The sequence below is a fragment of the Artemia franciscana genome, chromosome 4, assembly GCF_032884065.1.
Source record: "Artemia franciscana chromosome 4, ASM3288406v1, whole genome shotgun sequence".
Lineage (NCBI taxonomy): Eukaryota > Metazoa > Arthropoda > Branchiopoda > Anostraca > Artemiidae > Artemia > Artemia franciscana.
In genome coordinates, this window is record NC_088866.1 from 46,607,216 (window position 1) to 46,624,223 (window position 17,008).

General features: G+C 35.1%; 1 protein-coding gene across 2 annotated transcripts in view; it reads left to right on the forward strand.

Annotated features, from left to right (window-relative positions):
- The window catches only part of LOC136026504 (adenylate cyclase type 5-like), a 300,964-nt gene that overhangs the window by 173,913 nt on the left and 110,043 nt on the right, over positions 1-17,008 (forward strand). The gene's annotated exons all lie outside the window — the stretch shown is intronic.

Below are 17,008 nucleotides of genomic sequence, written 5' to 3' on the forward strand. Positions count from 1 at the left end.
TATATATATATATATATATATATATATATATATATATATATATATATATATATATATATATGTGTGTATATATACTAGCTGACACATGCTGTGCGTTGCTGAGGCGCTGCACGCCAGAGCAGCAGGTGGAGGGTCAGCTAGGCCCTCCACTATATCCATCACAATAGATGGATTGATAGACAGATTTATTGCCCATTCAAAAACGGTAAAAGACGACAAATGGAGTAAATAAATAAACGATGAGCAACAAAAACTTAGGTAGTATAAAAATGCTCGAAGAAAGGACGAATCACGATGGAAAGGCTACTGGACTCAATTGACTAAAAATTCCGTCTGACGCCTAATGAGAGCTGAAATGGGATTTGCAACACTGAACTGAGGCGACACTGACGTATTCCTTGTCCATGGTCTTAAATTGAGCAGAAATTTTCCATATTTATAATAATCTGAGCACAACTGACTTTTATCACTTTTGGAATAAGTATTCCAAAATGGAGACATAGCTAGGAAATGAGTTATGACCAAAGCAGTGTAGAGCGGGGCTTTAATATGCCGGTTATATTTGTTTGTTGGCGATTGAATTCTGTAAGCTTTTCTCGCCTTTTCTCCAAACTAATTTATCTGTATGGAACGTGTTTAAACCATACTCAACCCAATAGGCATTCCCAAATATAAATAGAACACTAATAAAGCAACATCATAAAATCATCTTTACTAAACTTGACAACACGGTCTCATGAATTTGTTCTTTTTCTGCAAAACACAATAACTTTACTTTCGTTAATATTGAATGCGAGACTGGTCTGTTTGTATGCTGTGCTATTTTTCAATTCTAAAAAGGCAACAGCTCGTGTTTAAAATATCATCTGCAAAATTTAACAGTGAGAGATCTATTCCCCGGAAAATAAAATTCATTTTTACTAAGTTCTTGCTCTCAAGGATGCTATTATTATACATCAGTGGTGACGAAATAGCACCCTGTTGGATCCCTTTCCTCAGTGGTACTGAGTTACGCAAAATAATTTGCCCACTTCTTCTGACTTTTTAAGTCAGATAGAAAGTTTACTATACATATTACGAAAAGGTAGAATAACTGACCAGTCCACGCCACGTCTATGAGCTGCAAGTAATAGCTGATCATATATTACGGAGTCAAATGCCCTGCGGATATCATGACTTTCCAGGAAAATGCAGTCATATAACGCATCAGCTTCTATAAGCATATTAGCTACCTGCAATGGACGTGCTCACAATCAGTACCCTTTAAAACCAAACTGTTTATCAGGAGTACGACATCTACGTGAAATATCATCAGAAACAAGTATGTCCATCAGTTTACATAGAACAGCAAAAACAGTTATAAGACGGTAAGACACGCAACCTGCCGAGGTCTTCTCCTTTTTTAACAGAACTAACAATGCCGGTACAAAAAATATCAGGTACGAGACTAGTATTAAAGATAATCTAAAAAAAACTTAGATGACACAAAAGATAGTCGCTTCCATCTGAAAGGTGCTAATCAGAGAGTCCGTCAATATAACACGATTGTTTTTTGTAGCTTACGGATGGCGACAGTAATATTTTTGACGGTTATTAAGTAACCAACATTTCATAAAGTTAACTTTAGACCTTTATCTAGTTCTTTGCTGAACTTTTATTCAAGTTCTTGATCAGCAGGGAAAAACTCAGAAGTAAAATGGTATATCCACTCCGTCTCTGGAATCGCGGCTTTGGTAACACCACAATTTCTCGTACACTTAAGAAATCTCCACATTATATTTGAATCATTATTAACTACTTTACTTTGCTGATTGATTGATTGATTACTTCACATTTATGCTTGAATAAGGCTTTGGCAAACTTATGCTTAAGAAATAAGCGAACTTTATTTACGATGCCAAATCTCAGAAATCACATTCAATCCAAAACCAATTCCAGAATTTTACACTTGCACATGCGTCACGAATAGCAGGATTTTCAGACCACTCCGGACCTCCGTACCGATTCTAACTTTCCGACTAGGCACAACAGGCTATCTCTGCACACTTTAAAGCATGAGAAATTTCCATAAAATATATGTTCAGACATATTTGTTTTTCTTCTGCTAGAATCAGTGCATTCTGCTGTAATAATAGGAAACGTATTTTAATCTTGGCAAGAATCCCGTCTAATACTACATGGTAAATATGCACATGAATCTTATTCCAGTCATTCTTGACTGCCCAATTCCTAGCACAAGGGAGATTGTCAGGTAGTACACTGGTGACTTGAAAAGCATTCATAATCGAAAAAGGTTAGATGCAAAGACTCTTATATTATGACATGGGCCAGAGGCTAGGGCTTTCCGTGAGCTTAGCATGAAATCGAAGCTGGATGTCAAGCTGGAGTTCTGTGTGTAGGAAGAACCCAGGTCATTAGTAGTTACACTAAGACCATCGCGGGAGGCTAAAAACATTTGTGCACGAGGAATTATTCCTGCCAGAAAGGTCATAGCTTAGATCACCAGCTGCAATATACTCAAGATCTTGACTATGACATCTGCTCACTGACCTTGACAAATTGCTACATGCCTCACTAAATCGCTCTTCAGATATTTCATTTTCGTAATATGTTGGTATATACACTGAATAGACTATCATTCTGTGTACCTTGATAGCAACAAAGAATTCCTTGGTTTTGCAAAAGGAGGAGCTTAATCTGCTATTTTTGAGTGAGGCAACACAACCAGAGCATCTTCCTCTTCCTACAATACTAGCTGGGACCATAAATGATTTTATCCCATGCCATGCATATATATATATATATATATATATATATATATATATATATATATATATATATATATTGTTGTGGTCTACCAACCTTTGTGAAGTCATGTTATCCCTCGTCCAGTTTTGGTTCAGCAAGTTACTTTTTGGCAATCAGAATCCAGAAATTTTTTGTGGTAAACATTTATTTACGCACCAGCTACCGCGAACGACCGATCTGAAAGACAATTTGCCATTAGTGCCGGTCGTTTATCTAAATGCCTGTGAAAAAAAATGAGCACGGCTTATGCTGCATCACGACTCGTGACTTCAATTGTGATCTAACCCGCCCACTTAATTCTTCTAGTGATTATGATCACCCAAGTATTATTTTCGGCCTGTTCAATGATGATTATGTAGTTGCACCAAAGAATGAGAGTTTTACCTACCTCCATAATTCGGGTAGTACATCTAACTTAGACCATATTTGTCATATATCAGCCATAACTATCGCAGAAGCTGTTGTTAGTGATTCCAATTTTGCATCAGATCACTTTTCTTTGTCTTTTAGTGCTCTGATCAGTGGTTGTGGCCCTCATTCTCACCGGCTTCCGAAAAAGCAGTCTGCACTTTATGCTAACAATCGTGACAGGGCATCTCTAAATCTTTTACAAAATGCGTGCAACGATGTCCTCGTGAAAATTTGAATACCGTTTGATTTGTTGATGCGGAGTTCAAGAAAGAATATTTGTGACTCTCAAGTTAGGCTGAACATTTATTGTAGTAAACTTACTCATTCCCTTGCTCTTGCAGAAAAATTGGCGGTACCTATTACGCGAGTATAAGTTGGAACTGAAGAGCCTGGCTGGTCAACTAATTATATTTTGCGCAATGTTTGCTTTTTTGCTAAGTTTTGGCTTTCAGTTTGGATTAAAGCGAATAAACCACGTGATGGATGGCTTCAAAATCGTATATTTATACTAACGCCAGTTTGAAAAGCAGCTTTCTCTGCATCAGAGTTCAATTATTTCGCCTTGTTCGGAAGAAGTTCGGTCTCGGCCAAATAAGTTGTGGTCCAGTCTTATAAAAGATATGCTAAGTCAAATACAATCTCATATACCTCTTCTCATGGGATGAGCGTTATAAAAAAGAATTTTATGCTCCAGACCCACGTCTAAAAAAAAATACAAAGTGAAACTCTGAGATTTTTTTTCGTATGCTTCTAGTCCAGGACTGACTATTACAAAGAGCCTGATTATTTCTGCAATTGGTAAAATGAAGGAAAAAACTTCTAGAGGATTTGATGAGATATCTGCACAGGATTTGTCGTTGTGCGATGAGCTGTTAATGGAACACTTAGTACTCCTTTACCAAATGATATTTAATCTGGGATTTGTCCCTGATTCTTTTTCAATTGGATGTTTGACTCCTATCCCTAAGAAGAATAAACCTTCTTCTGAATGTTTGTCTTTTTGCCCAATAATAGTTGCAACTTTATTTTGTAAAATGTTTGATAAATTGATAATTGATGAATTGAAAACTAAATATACAGTTCAGGGCAACCAGTTTGGTTTTCAGTCTCACCTTGGGTGTGGTCAAACCCTTTTTGCTTTGGTATCTGCTTTAGTTGATGCAGAAAAACACGGTGAAAGTATTGCTTTAGCTTCCCATGATGTAAGACGTGTATTTGATTCGCTTCTCCATGAGTAAATTGTATTTGATCTGGGTTGGGCCAGTGTTAATCCCTGCATCCGAGCCCCCCAGGCTGACTTGTACGAAAATCTGTAAGTGGAACTTAGGCCCCCTCTAGTAGCTAACGAGTGTACTAGTCTCTTATATGATTTACTGTTTCTCTGCGTGGAAATCCCCTTCTTCCAGTAAAAAAGAGGGTAAGACAAGGTGCTATTTCGTCCTAGATAAATCGTTGAAAGAAAAAGTAGTTTTTGTCCCACCACCTGAATAATTAAAAATACAAAGGTTCGGTAACCTGTCTTTCATAAAGACAAAAGACAAGCTGAGGCAAAAATTAAAGGTCCAATAAAAAAAGTGTAATTTTACAAAGGCACCACTTCTACTTTAAGGGCGTCAAGACATCAAGAAAAAGCTCAAATTGTCTGCGTTTAGAAGACAAGAGACAGCGGGAATCTGTATATAGAGGCCTTCCGTGTCTCGGAACCTAGGAAGCCGAGTCTCGGAACCTAGTGGCCAAGCCTCCAGGCTTCCAGTATTTTATATTTATTAAATAAAAAAAAAAGTTTTTTTAAACTGAAAGTAAGGAGCAACATTAAAACTTAAAATGAACCGAAATTACTCCGTATACCATATAGTTTTTTTTATTGTTTTAAAAAGTAGAGTTGCGAGAAAGAATCAAACTTTAGCGCAAGGAGCGGGGTGTCGAGGTGGCAAAGCCCCTTTCATATACGGAGTAATTTCTGTTCGTTTTAAGTTTTAATGTCACTCCTTACTTCCATTTCAAAAAACTTGTTTTTTTTATTTAATTTCTTAAAGTTTTTGAATTAATGCATGTCTGATTTTGGCTCTCCGCACATAAACTATTAAAATGAAATTTGCATACTAATTTTTTTTGGCTAAATGGCTTTCTCTTAATTTTGATCAGTCGATTTTGAAAAATAAGGGGTGGGGAAGGAGGCGTAGTTGCCCTCCAATTTTTCGATTACTTAAAAAGGTAACTAGAACTTTTAATTTTTAACGAACGTTTTTATTAGTAAAAAATATACGTAACTTAAGAATTAACTTACGTAACAAACTTTTACATTCTTATTTTTTTATTATATATATGAGGGGGTGTGTCCCCTCGTTAATACCTCGCTCTTTATACTAAATCTTAAGTTTTGTCCCAATTCTTTAAGAATGACCTCCTGAATCAGAAAGGCCGTAGAATAAGTAGTTGAAATTACTAAAAATACTTTAGCATAAAGAGCGATGTATTTATTTCCTCCTAAATACATTGCTCTTTATGCTAAAGTATTTTTAGAGCCCCTCATATGCATAATTATCTCTGTTCGTTTTAAGTTTCAATGCTACTCCTTACTTTCAATTGAAAAATCTTTTTCATGTTTATTTTTTCATTGTTCCTTTTTATAGTAATTCTAGAAAATCCTGCGCCCTTTTCATTGAGTTTCTCTTCCCCCATGACATATTCCTCCAAGGAAAGATCCTCCCACATAGCCCCCTTTTCTCAACCCAACCCACAAACCAAAAGAATCCCCCCTGAAAACGTCTGTACACTTCCCAATAACCATTACTGTATGTAAACACTGGTCAAAGTTTGTAACTTGCAGCCCCTCCCCCAGGGACTGTGGGTGAGTAAGTCATCCCTAAAGACATAGTTATTATGGTTTTCGACTATGTTGAACAAAATGTCTATCTCAAAATTTTGATCCGTTGAATTTGGGAAAAAAATGAGTGTGGGAGGGGGTCTAGGTTCCCTCCAATTTTTATGAACACTTAAAAAGGGCACTAGAACTTTTCATTTCCATTAAAATGAGCCCTTTTACGACATTCTAGGACCACATGGTTGATACGATGAACCCTGGGAAAAAGAAAGAAGAAGAAAAAAAAAGACAACAAAACACGCACTCGTGATCTGTCTTCTGGCAAAAAATACGAAATTCCACATTTTTTTAGATAGGAGCTTGAAATGTATGCTATAGGGTTCTCTGATATGCTGAAAGCGATGGTGTGATTTTCGTTACGATTTTACGACTTTCAGGGGGTGTTTCTCCCTATTTTCCAAAATAAAGTAAATTTTCTCAGGCTCGTAACTTTTGATGACATAGACTAAATTTGATGAAACTTAAATATTTGAAATCAGCATGAAAATCCAATTCTTTGATGTATCTTTTAGCATTAATATTCCGATTTTTAGAGTTTCGTTTACTAAAGAGTTTAACTCTTTCTCTTAACTCTACTTCTTAAAACTGTAAAAAAAACTTTAGCGTAAAGAGCGGGCCGTTGAGGAGGAAAAGCCCCTTTCATATACGGATTAATATCTGTTCGTTTTAAGTTTTAATGTCGCTTCTTACTTTCATTTAAAAAAACTTGATTTTTTATTTAATTTCTGGACGTTTTTTAATTAATGCATGTTTTGATCTTGGCTCTCTACACATAAATAATTAAAACGAAATTTGCATATTAATTTTTTTTGGCTAAATGGCTTTCTCATAGTTTTAATCGGAAGATTTTGAGAAAAATGGGGAGAGGGAGGAAGCCTAGTTGCCCTCCGATTTTTTGATTACTTAAAAAGGCAACTAGAACTTTTAATTTTTTTACGATAATTTTCATTAGTAAAAAATATACGTAATTTACGAATTAACTTACGTAACAAACTTCTATATTCGTATGTTTTATTACATATATGAGGGATTTCACCCCTTGTCGATACCTCGCTCTTTACACTAAAGCTTAAATTCTGTCCCAATTCCTTAATAATGACCCTTGAATAACAAAGACCATAGAATAAATAGTTGAAATTGCTATAAATACTTTAGTGTGAAGAGCAAGGTATTACCAGGAGGAAAACCCCTCATATGCGCAATAATTTCTGCTCGTTTTAAATTTTAATGATGCTTCTCACTTTCAGTAGAAAAAAACTTTTCATATTTATTTTTTCATTGTTTTTTTTTAAATAATGCTAGAAAATCCTGCGCTCCCTTCATGGAAATTTTCTTCCCCTTTGATAAATTCCTCCAAGGAAAGTTCCCCTAACATATCCCCCTCTTTTCACCCCCCAACCAAAAAATCCCCCGAAAAACGTCTGTACACTTACAAATAACCGTTACTATATATAAGCACTGGTCAAAGTTTGTAACTTGTAGCCCCTCCCACGGGGACTGTGGGGGGAGTAAGTCGTCCCAAAAGACATAATTATGAGGTTTTTCGACTACGCTGAATAGAATGGCTATCTCAGAAATTTGATCCGGTGACTTTGGGAAAATAATTAGCGTGGGAGGGGGCCTAGGTGCCCTCCAATTTTTTGGTCACTGAAAAAGGGCACTAGAAATTTTAATTTCCGTTAGAATTAGCCCTTTTGCAAGATTCTAGGACCACTGGGTTGATACGATCACCCCTAGGAAAACAAACAAAAAAAAAAACAAATAAACACGCATCCGTGATCTGTCTTCTGGCAAAAAATACAAAATTCCACATTTTTGTAGATAGGAGCTTGAAATTTATGCTATAGGGTTCTTTGATACGCTGAATCTGATGGTGTGATGTTCATTAATATTATATGACTTTTAGGGGGTGTTTTCCCCTATCTTCTAAAATAAAGCAAATTTTCGCAGGCTCTTAAATTTTGATGACATAGACTAAATTTGATGAAACTATATATATTTAAATATATATAGATAAATATATATATTATATATATATATATATATATATATATATATATATATATATATATATATATATATATATATATATATATATATATATATATATATATATATATATATATATATATATATATATATTTAAATATATTTAAAATTAGCATGAAAATGCGATTCTTTTGATGTAACTATTGTTATAAAAATTCCATTTTTTAGAGTTTTGGTTACTATTGAGCCAGGTCGCTCCTTACTACAGTTCGTTACCACGAACTGTTTGATGACTCCGAAACGGACACAGCACAGGCTCTGTCTCTAAATGATAGGCAATGGTCAACAGATAATTCTTTAAAAGAGATCATGAATGCAAAACCCTTGACAAAAGGCTCAACACGAAAAATCAACAGGAAAAAATATATGAAAAAGTCAGGAGTGCTCACTGACACCCCTATGAAAGAACGCATTACTGCTGGGATAAAAGCTTTATCTGCCAAGAAAGTCCTGGAAAGGAAGAAAGTCAGAGATGTGAAAAGGCTAAAAAGCCAAAGGCTTATTTTTCGTAACAAGAGTTGCAGTTGGAGTAATGATTGTGCCTGCTAGATGGGCCTGCATACAACAGCTACAGACTCAAGTATGGATATTATAGACGAGCCCCCTACCAGCAACTTCCAATTTGACACTGAGAAAGTCAAGGCCGCGAATTACATTTTGGTTTAGCTGAAGAGCAAGAAAGGAAATCCTCTTCCCCATATTATCATTATTATCATATTATCATTATTATCATATTATCATTATCAAAAAAAGAACAACTGAAAAGCGTAAGTTCCACTTTCTCAGTCGATTTGTAATTTAAAACTAATAGGCTACGCTTTAGTTTATTTTCCAAACGTTACAGATATCGATTTTGTGGTTTTTTATACTGATAATATTCTATCATAATTTCATTACCAAAAACAAATTTTAATGTTTCCCTGGCCGCTTTTCCGTTTCTTTTGTCAGGTGGTCGAAAGCGAGCCAGAGAAGGCTGAACCAGTAACGGGGTGGCCTAGGTTCGACACTTTTGACTACTTTCATAGAAAGCTTCCAGTTGGGAAAGTTGTGAAATATTTCCAATTGTCTTTTTCAAAGGATGGTATTGAATGAGTTACCTTTGCTTCGGCATACTAAGCAACTTCTTATCGGTGAACCAATTCCTGGAGAATCAAAAAGGTGTAAGCCTGTCAATCGTGGGCCAATCTTGTATCTATATATTGGACCAAAAAATAGATATTGAATACTGAAACGTAAAAACCGATACGAGAAGTGATATTTGGAACTTTCTGTTTATTTCTAGCTTTTTCAACTATCTACCAGTGAAGAACATCTAACAGAAAAAGTCCAACATATGGAATGGTATCATTAATATCTAATGTAAATTTCAAGTTCTAAGGGGGCAGCTGCTCTCCCATCCCCCCTTCCCTATGCCCATACTGATTGATCAAATATACTGTTAACATTTAAAAGTAAAGCATATGTCAACTCAACAAACTTCGAACTAGGATGCATTATTGGTACTCCTGTTTTGCATAACCTGGATTCTATCCAAGAGTATGACAATAATGTAGCTGGACATTATCTCTTAGTGATAAATCTATTGGATATACTACTGGTGATTATTTTAGATTATATATTAGATTAAATATCAAAAGTCAAAATTACATATTGTATGTGGATGACTGATTTACAGACCTGCTTATCTGTGTTCTATTTCTTTCTTTTTTCGACGAGATAGCTGAAAAGTTTTCTGTTTCGTTACTAGCATACACGAATTATTTGACAAAAAATTCCAGAATTTGACCATTCGTCTTCTGAGAAAGAAGTCTCTTATTTTGAACAGCTACTTCATTGCTCATTTTTATGCCAGTGTGTTGGCTTTTTTTTGCTAATTTCTGCTCCGTTTAGTTTTCCATTGTTATACTTTGCTGTTTTTCTTCATTTTCTTTATGTTTTTCCCTACTTTTCTCTTCCACATATTCACAAATACTAATTTTAATTACTTACAAACATTATTATTTTTTTATTTCACCCCTCACGAGCATAATTCTAGGGTGAGAGTTTTTGTACTAATAAATTGGTTTTGTATTTGTTAAACACAAAAAATAACTGGTTTTCCATAATGTTTATATAAATAATATAGATGGAAGAAAACTGGGGGCATATATTTTTTAATATGATACCCTCCCCTCCTCCCGCCCTTCTATACTCTTTCCACGTCCAAGAACAGAAAATGTTAGCTTCTAAGAATCAACGAGAAAATAACTATGTTTGCTTCAAAGTATTAATGCTTCCTCTAACCGTGAAGAAATGGAGAAAAAAGCGTTCCATTAGTCCTGGCCCCCGTAACTAAATAAAAAGAAAACCGAAAAGCAGTTAAAAAATATTCAATTTATTGGATTATCTACGTTATTAGAATTAGATTGCGCCCATCCCAACTTTAAATGCTTGCAGGTCCCAAAATGGGCGAACTGCTATCTTAGTTCTAAATCCTTAAGAGAAACAACCCACGTACTGAAGACCCAATTTTAGCAGGAACTGTTAAGAAAGTGAATACAGAAAACTTTAAATTTAATCAAGTTTTGTGCAAACTTTCATAGAATGATGTTTGGCGATCAGAAAGACATTAGAATTTATTTAACATTTCCATAAAATCAGCCATGTCAACCGATAGTACCAGAGCATTGATGTTAAATTTTCAAATGTAATAAAAAGGCCCTAGCAATTTTGTCAAAAAGTCAACTAATTGTATATAATCAGTAGGATAATGTTCTCCTCTTAGATTATTGGAGTTAAATACATTTAAATTTTGGATTTGTTCCAAGAGATTTTTTCAAGACTTTTGCAAAGCTTATAAATGAAATTATTGCCTGAATAATACTATATACTTTATTTGTAACTTTATTAAATTTAACACATTTTGAGCAAGCTTTCATTTTATTTGTCATTTTATTTTTTTTTGTTACTTGATGTGATCAAAGAACTTGGAATGTAATTTTCTTCATATTGGTGAAATTCCCAGTTTTTTCTCCTTAATCGTACAATCAAAATTAACAATCCATCTCAGTTGTGAGACTTTCCCAATAATGGTTTAAACAATAATCCAAGGGAAGGATTTGGATCGGGAATTGGATTTCACAATTGTTTTTATATTTCGTAATCTGATCATTAATTACGCAATCCATTCCACAGAGATAAAAGCCGTAGACTTTCGGATCCGAGTTTGAGTCCGATGCTCTACCGGAGTTTTTTCCCTATAGACGTGCCTTAATTGGTTCTTCTCAGGTGAAGTCTGCCTGAAAGTTGGAGAGAGCTGGCTCATCAATTTTAGTCCATAATTCAAAAGCCTTATATTTTAAACAAATAAGATATTATTCAGATTAAATTTTTAAAAGTGACTATCTTGGAATGATCTTGAAGCAAAACAGCTCTAGAGCATAAGATGATGAGATGATGAGGGATGTAGGATGAGGGATAGAGATGTAGGATGAGGGGTGTAGGATGAGGGGAGATGAAAGATGTAACTTCTTTCGTTTTCCCTCTTCGGTCCTCTGGTGGTGCTGTGAAGCATAAAATGATGAGGGACGTAGGATGAGGGATGTAGGATGAGGGATAGGGATGAGGGGAGATGAAGGATGTAACTTATTTTGTTTTCCCTCTTCGGTCCTCTGGTGGTGCAGTGAATCGGTCTCAGTTTGGTAATATGGGGCCCGGGGTTCAATCTCGGCTGTCGGAGGGTTAATGGGAAAAGGGACTTATCGGTTAAAGTAGCTTGAAAAAACATATATGAATGCCCTATGCGCCCCAGATGGCTGAGGATGTACTATCCATTGCACAGGCAACAATGGTTTTGGTGCCACAGCTTTTGTTGCTGATTGTATATTTATCTAGTGAGCTGAATACAGATTAGACTAGTTTTTTACTTAGAGCTCAAGTTTGAAGATACGTCACTATGATATTAAATAAGATTTACTACATCGAATAAAAACCAAGCAGTGTCGAAAAATAAAAACCTACCTTTCAACCGTAATTTTTTACTTTAAAGACAAGAAACGAAACAAAAGGCCATAGAAATCATTGTATAAGCTAAAGTAAATGTACAATAACATGTTAATATTCAAGAACTAATAACGCTAGCTTCTTTTGCGTGACACTCATGAATGTACTTTCTTAGACAATACTATCTTCAAACTCCAGCTCTAATCTGGCATCATATGAGTATCCCATCTTAGTTTGTGGCGATCCTACATAGTACTAATAAATTGAAAACAACTAATAATACAACCATAAAAATCCTTCTCTAATCTCCTTTGGATTGAGGAATCTTTTTCCTTTCAAACAGTTCGTGGTAACAAGCTATAGTAAGGAGCGACCCGGCTCAATAGTAAACGAAACTCTAAAAATCGGAATTTGATGCTAAAAGATACATCAAAAGAATCGGATTTTCATGCTGATTTTAAATATATAAGTTTCATCAAACTTAATCTTTGTCATCAAAAGTTACGAGCCTCAGAAAATTTACCTGATTTTGGAAAATAGGGGGAAATACCCCCTGAAAGTCATAGAATCTTAACAAAAATCACACCATCACATTCAGCGTATAATCGAACCCTATAGCAAAAATTTCAGACTCTTGTGTGTTTATTTGATTGTTTGCTTGTTTTTTATTCCCAAGAGGTAATCTTATTGACCCAGTGGTCCTAGAATGTCGCAAGAGAGCTCGTTTTAACGAAAATTAAAAGTTTTAGTGGCCTTTTTAAGTGACCACAAAAATTGGTTGGCACTTAGTCCCCCTCCCACCCACTTTTGTTCCCCAAACTTACTGGATCAGAATTTTGAGATAGCCATTTTGTTCAACTGTGTCGAAAACCTAATAAATATGTCTTTGGGGACGACTTAATCCCCCAGAGTCCCCGGGGGAGGGGCTGCAAGTTACGAACTTGACCATTGTTTGGATATAGTAATGGTTACTATGAAGTGTACAGAAGTTTTCAGGGGGACTTTTTAGCGTTGGAGTGGAGGTGGTTTCGGGGGGAGGGGGGAAGGATTGCGTGGGACTATCTTTCCATGGATGAATTTATCACGAGGGAAGTGAATTTCAATCAAGGAGTTGCAGGATTTTGTAGCATTATTTAAAAAAAAAAATGAGAAAACAAATACATTTTTTTTCAGCCGGAAGTAATGAGCAGCATTAAAACTTTAGACAAACATAAAATATTACGTATATAAGGGGGTTCGTCTCCTCCATAATACTTTGCTCTTTACGCTAAAGTATTTTTAGTAATTTCAACTATTTATTCTAAGGCCTTTGTGATTCGGGGGTCATTATTAAAGATTTGGGACAAAATTCAAGCTTTAATGTATAGAGCGAGGTATTGACGAAATTTTAATTTCATTTTATTTATTCACGTACGGTCAGCCAAAATTAAAACATGCATTAGTTCAAAAACGTTCAGAAATTAAACAAAAAACAATTTTTTTTAACTGCAAGTAAGGAGTGACATCAACACTTAAAACAAAACAAAAATTAATCCGTATATGAAAGGGGCTGTCCCCTCCTCAACACCTCGCTCTTTACGCTAAAGTATTTTCATTGTTTTAAAAATTGATTTATGACAAAAAATCGAACTTTAGCGTAAAGAGCGAGGTGTTGAGGAGGGGACAACCCATTTCGTATACGGAATAATTTCTTTTCGTTTAAAGTGTTAATGTAGCTCCTTAATTGTTGTCAAAAAAAAGCTTTTTTTTAATCTACTTAACTGATACAGCTAAAACAAAGAAACAGAGTTTACTTGTAAGAAACCTTATAACCTAATTTTTTTTCTGGCTTAAAATTTAGGTTGACTCAACCATACTAAACAGGTTTAGTTCATTCACTGAATCTTTATTATTTCGTCCAGAAAGGCTTTTAATTTTTGTTTTTATAGCTTCATGTTTGATATTTATGTAATATATATTTACATAATATATATATATATATATATATATATATATATATATATATATATATATATATATATATATATATATATATATATATATATATATATATATATATATATATATATATATATATATATATAGGGTGTTGACAAAGTCTGAATAGATACGAATTTTAAAGAATTTAAAGATTTATATGAAGACTAAAAATAAAGTTTTTTCACCTAAGAATAAGCTTAATTTAAATTCTCTAAGGTGTTTTCCATAAGGTGTGGCTTGTGAGATGTTTCAAACAGGCCAAATTGGCTATTTAGGTCTATTTATGTATTACTGTCATTGTTTCTAATGAGTATTCTCCTTAATTTAAATTCTCAAAGGTGTTTTCTATATGTTGTGGCTTGTGAGATGTTTCAAATAGGCTATATTGGCTATTTAGGTCCACTTCTGTATTATTAACATTATTTCTAATAAGTATTTTTCTTAGTTTAAATTCTCTAAGGTGCTTTTTATAAGGTGTAGCTTGTTAGATGTCTCAAACAAGCCAAATTGGCTATTTGAGTCTGCTTTTGTATTACTAGCATTATTTCTAATAAGTATTTTTCTTAATTTAAATTCTCTAAGGTGTTTTCTATAAAGTGTAGCTTGTAAGATGTTTCAAACAAGCCAAATTGGCTATTTAGGTCTACTTATATATTACTAGCATTGTTTCTAATAAGTATTATTTTAATTTAAATTCTCTAATGTGTTTTTTATAAGATTTGGCTTGTGAGGTGTTTCAATCAGGCCAATTTGGCTATTTATTAGTTAATTATTAGTTAACATGCTAGGATTTGGTAGAGGACAATAGAACTTTTTTGTGTTTTCTTTTTTCTTTATTTTAGGGTGGAAATTAAAAGCAAAGGTTGTAATTTATTACAACTATTAATTAGTTGCATTAGTTAGTTAATGATTAGTTTGCATGCTAGATTTTAGCACAAGACAGCAGAGCTTGTATGTGTTATCTTTATCCTTTACTTTACAGTCTAAATTAAAAGTAAAGTTGCAATATACTGCAACTATTTATTAGTTCCATTAGTTAATTAATTATTAGATAATCATGCTAGGTTTTGATAGAGGATAACAGATAGGGGAATGCCCTACAGATATGTAGAGTACCTCCATAGGAGGCACAGACCAAGAAGGACCTTGTCCCTGGGGGTCCATAATAGAAACTGGGGCCCCTCTCCTGGGGTCATGAATACAGGTGGAGGAGGAAGAATTCGCCTCAAATGTACACTCAACAGGGCCCACTGGCGTGTCCACACGTCACGTGAGTTACAAACCTTCTCCCAGTAATGGGTTAAACTGCAGGGTGATGCAGAACACCATCGTGGGAGGATCCTCATTAGGAAGACAACTTCAGAAGGGCGAAAGATCGAGATTTATGGACAATGGCCTCTGTAAAGGGCTGCCTCGACCCTTTCGGGGAACCTGCAAGACTGGGAAACTTGCGGTCAACTTTTTTCACCTGAGGAGTGGCGCTCCTTGAGGAAATTATAGCCTAGTATATCAAAACAAACAACACAGCACTCACACGGGATTCTGGTTATTTGATATTTTGCTGGGCTTGGTTTGTTTTGATGGGCGTTTTTGGGCTAGCTAATTTATCTACTATGGGCTGCCTCCCCGTAGCAGCATAATATTTGTAGGCATGATTATATAATGAGTCGGAGGTAATAGGCTTGGGACTCTCTGCGCCGGATTTCGACTCTTGTTGATAGAAGAGCATTGCTAACGACTGAAAACCATGTTGTGACCAAGATGGGCCCAGGATTGCACAAAGCCTCCAACTTACTGGAGGTTCAGGGACTTCTTGCTGTCTGGTTCTAAGCCGGCTTAAGCGCTTCGGTGTAGACTTGAGAAGATATGTTGGTTCCCGTCCTGCACTGGTATCCGGGATCACTGCTTTTCCTGATGCCAAAACAATTTCAAAGATTTAAAGAACATGAAAATTTGAACTTGGAATGTTACGACATTGAAAAATGACTATCGCATCGACATTTTTACTGACGAATTCAGACGGTTTGAACTGAATTTATTAGAAGTTACAGAAACTCATATCCCAGGGGTAGGAAGCATGAAATTGGTTGACATAGAATTTGTTTACTCAGGCAGGAAGGATGGGGTACATATACGGGGAGTAGGGCTCTTGATGAATAAGGAGGCTGCTAAGTCTTGTTTAGGCTGGGAAGGTATTGATAATTGAATACTAATTGCTCTTTTTATGACTAAAAGTTCAGGGTATCAGTCATAGTAGTATATGCCCCTGTTGAAACAACTGATGGAGATACTAGTCACTCGGATGAATTTTACTTACAGTTAGAGGAACAAATAGAAAGGTTACCAGGTAGAAATATGGTATTTTGCTAGAAGATTTTAATGCCCAGGTCGGTAGAAATAGGGATAGATGGTATCCTAGCCCAGGTAAACTTAGTGTAGGAAAAGGAAACAGTAATGGCTATAGAATTTTGCAATTTTGTAGGTATAACAAATTAGTTATAACCAAAACGGTGTTTGGTGACAAAATGGCCCATAAGTTGACATGGTATTCACGTGATGGCAAGACAGCAAACCTTATTGATTATGTTATTGTAAACCGAAGACTAGCAGGATCAATACAAGATGTTAGGTTGTATAGGAGTGCTGTTATTGATGTTAAAAGTAAAGATCACCATCTACTAGTGTCTATGGCTAATTTAAAGCTGAAATTTCGGAAGGGTAACTATTTCCCGGAAAGTTATGATGTTGGCAGACTCCAGGATGAAAATTTGAGAAAAAACTTCCAGGAACAGTTGAATAATAAACTCGAGAGTTTAAAATTTGACAATGTGAAAGACGGATGGGATAATTTTAGAAAAACAGTTTGTGAAGTTGCTGATGGTGTCTTAGGGAAGA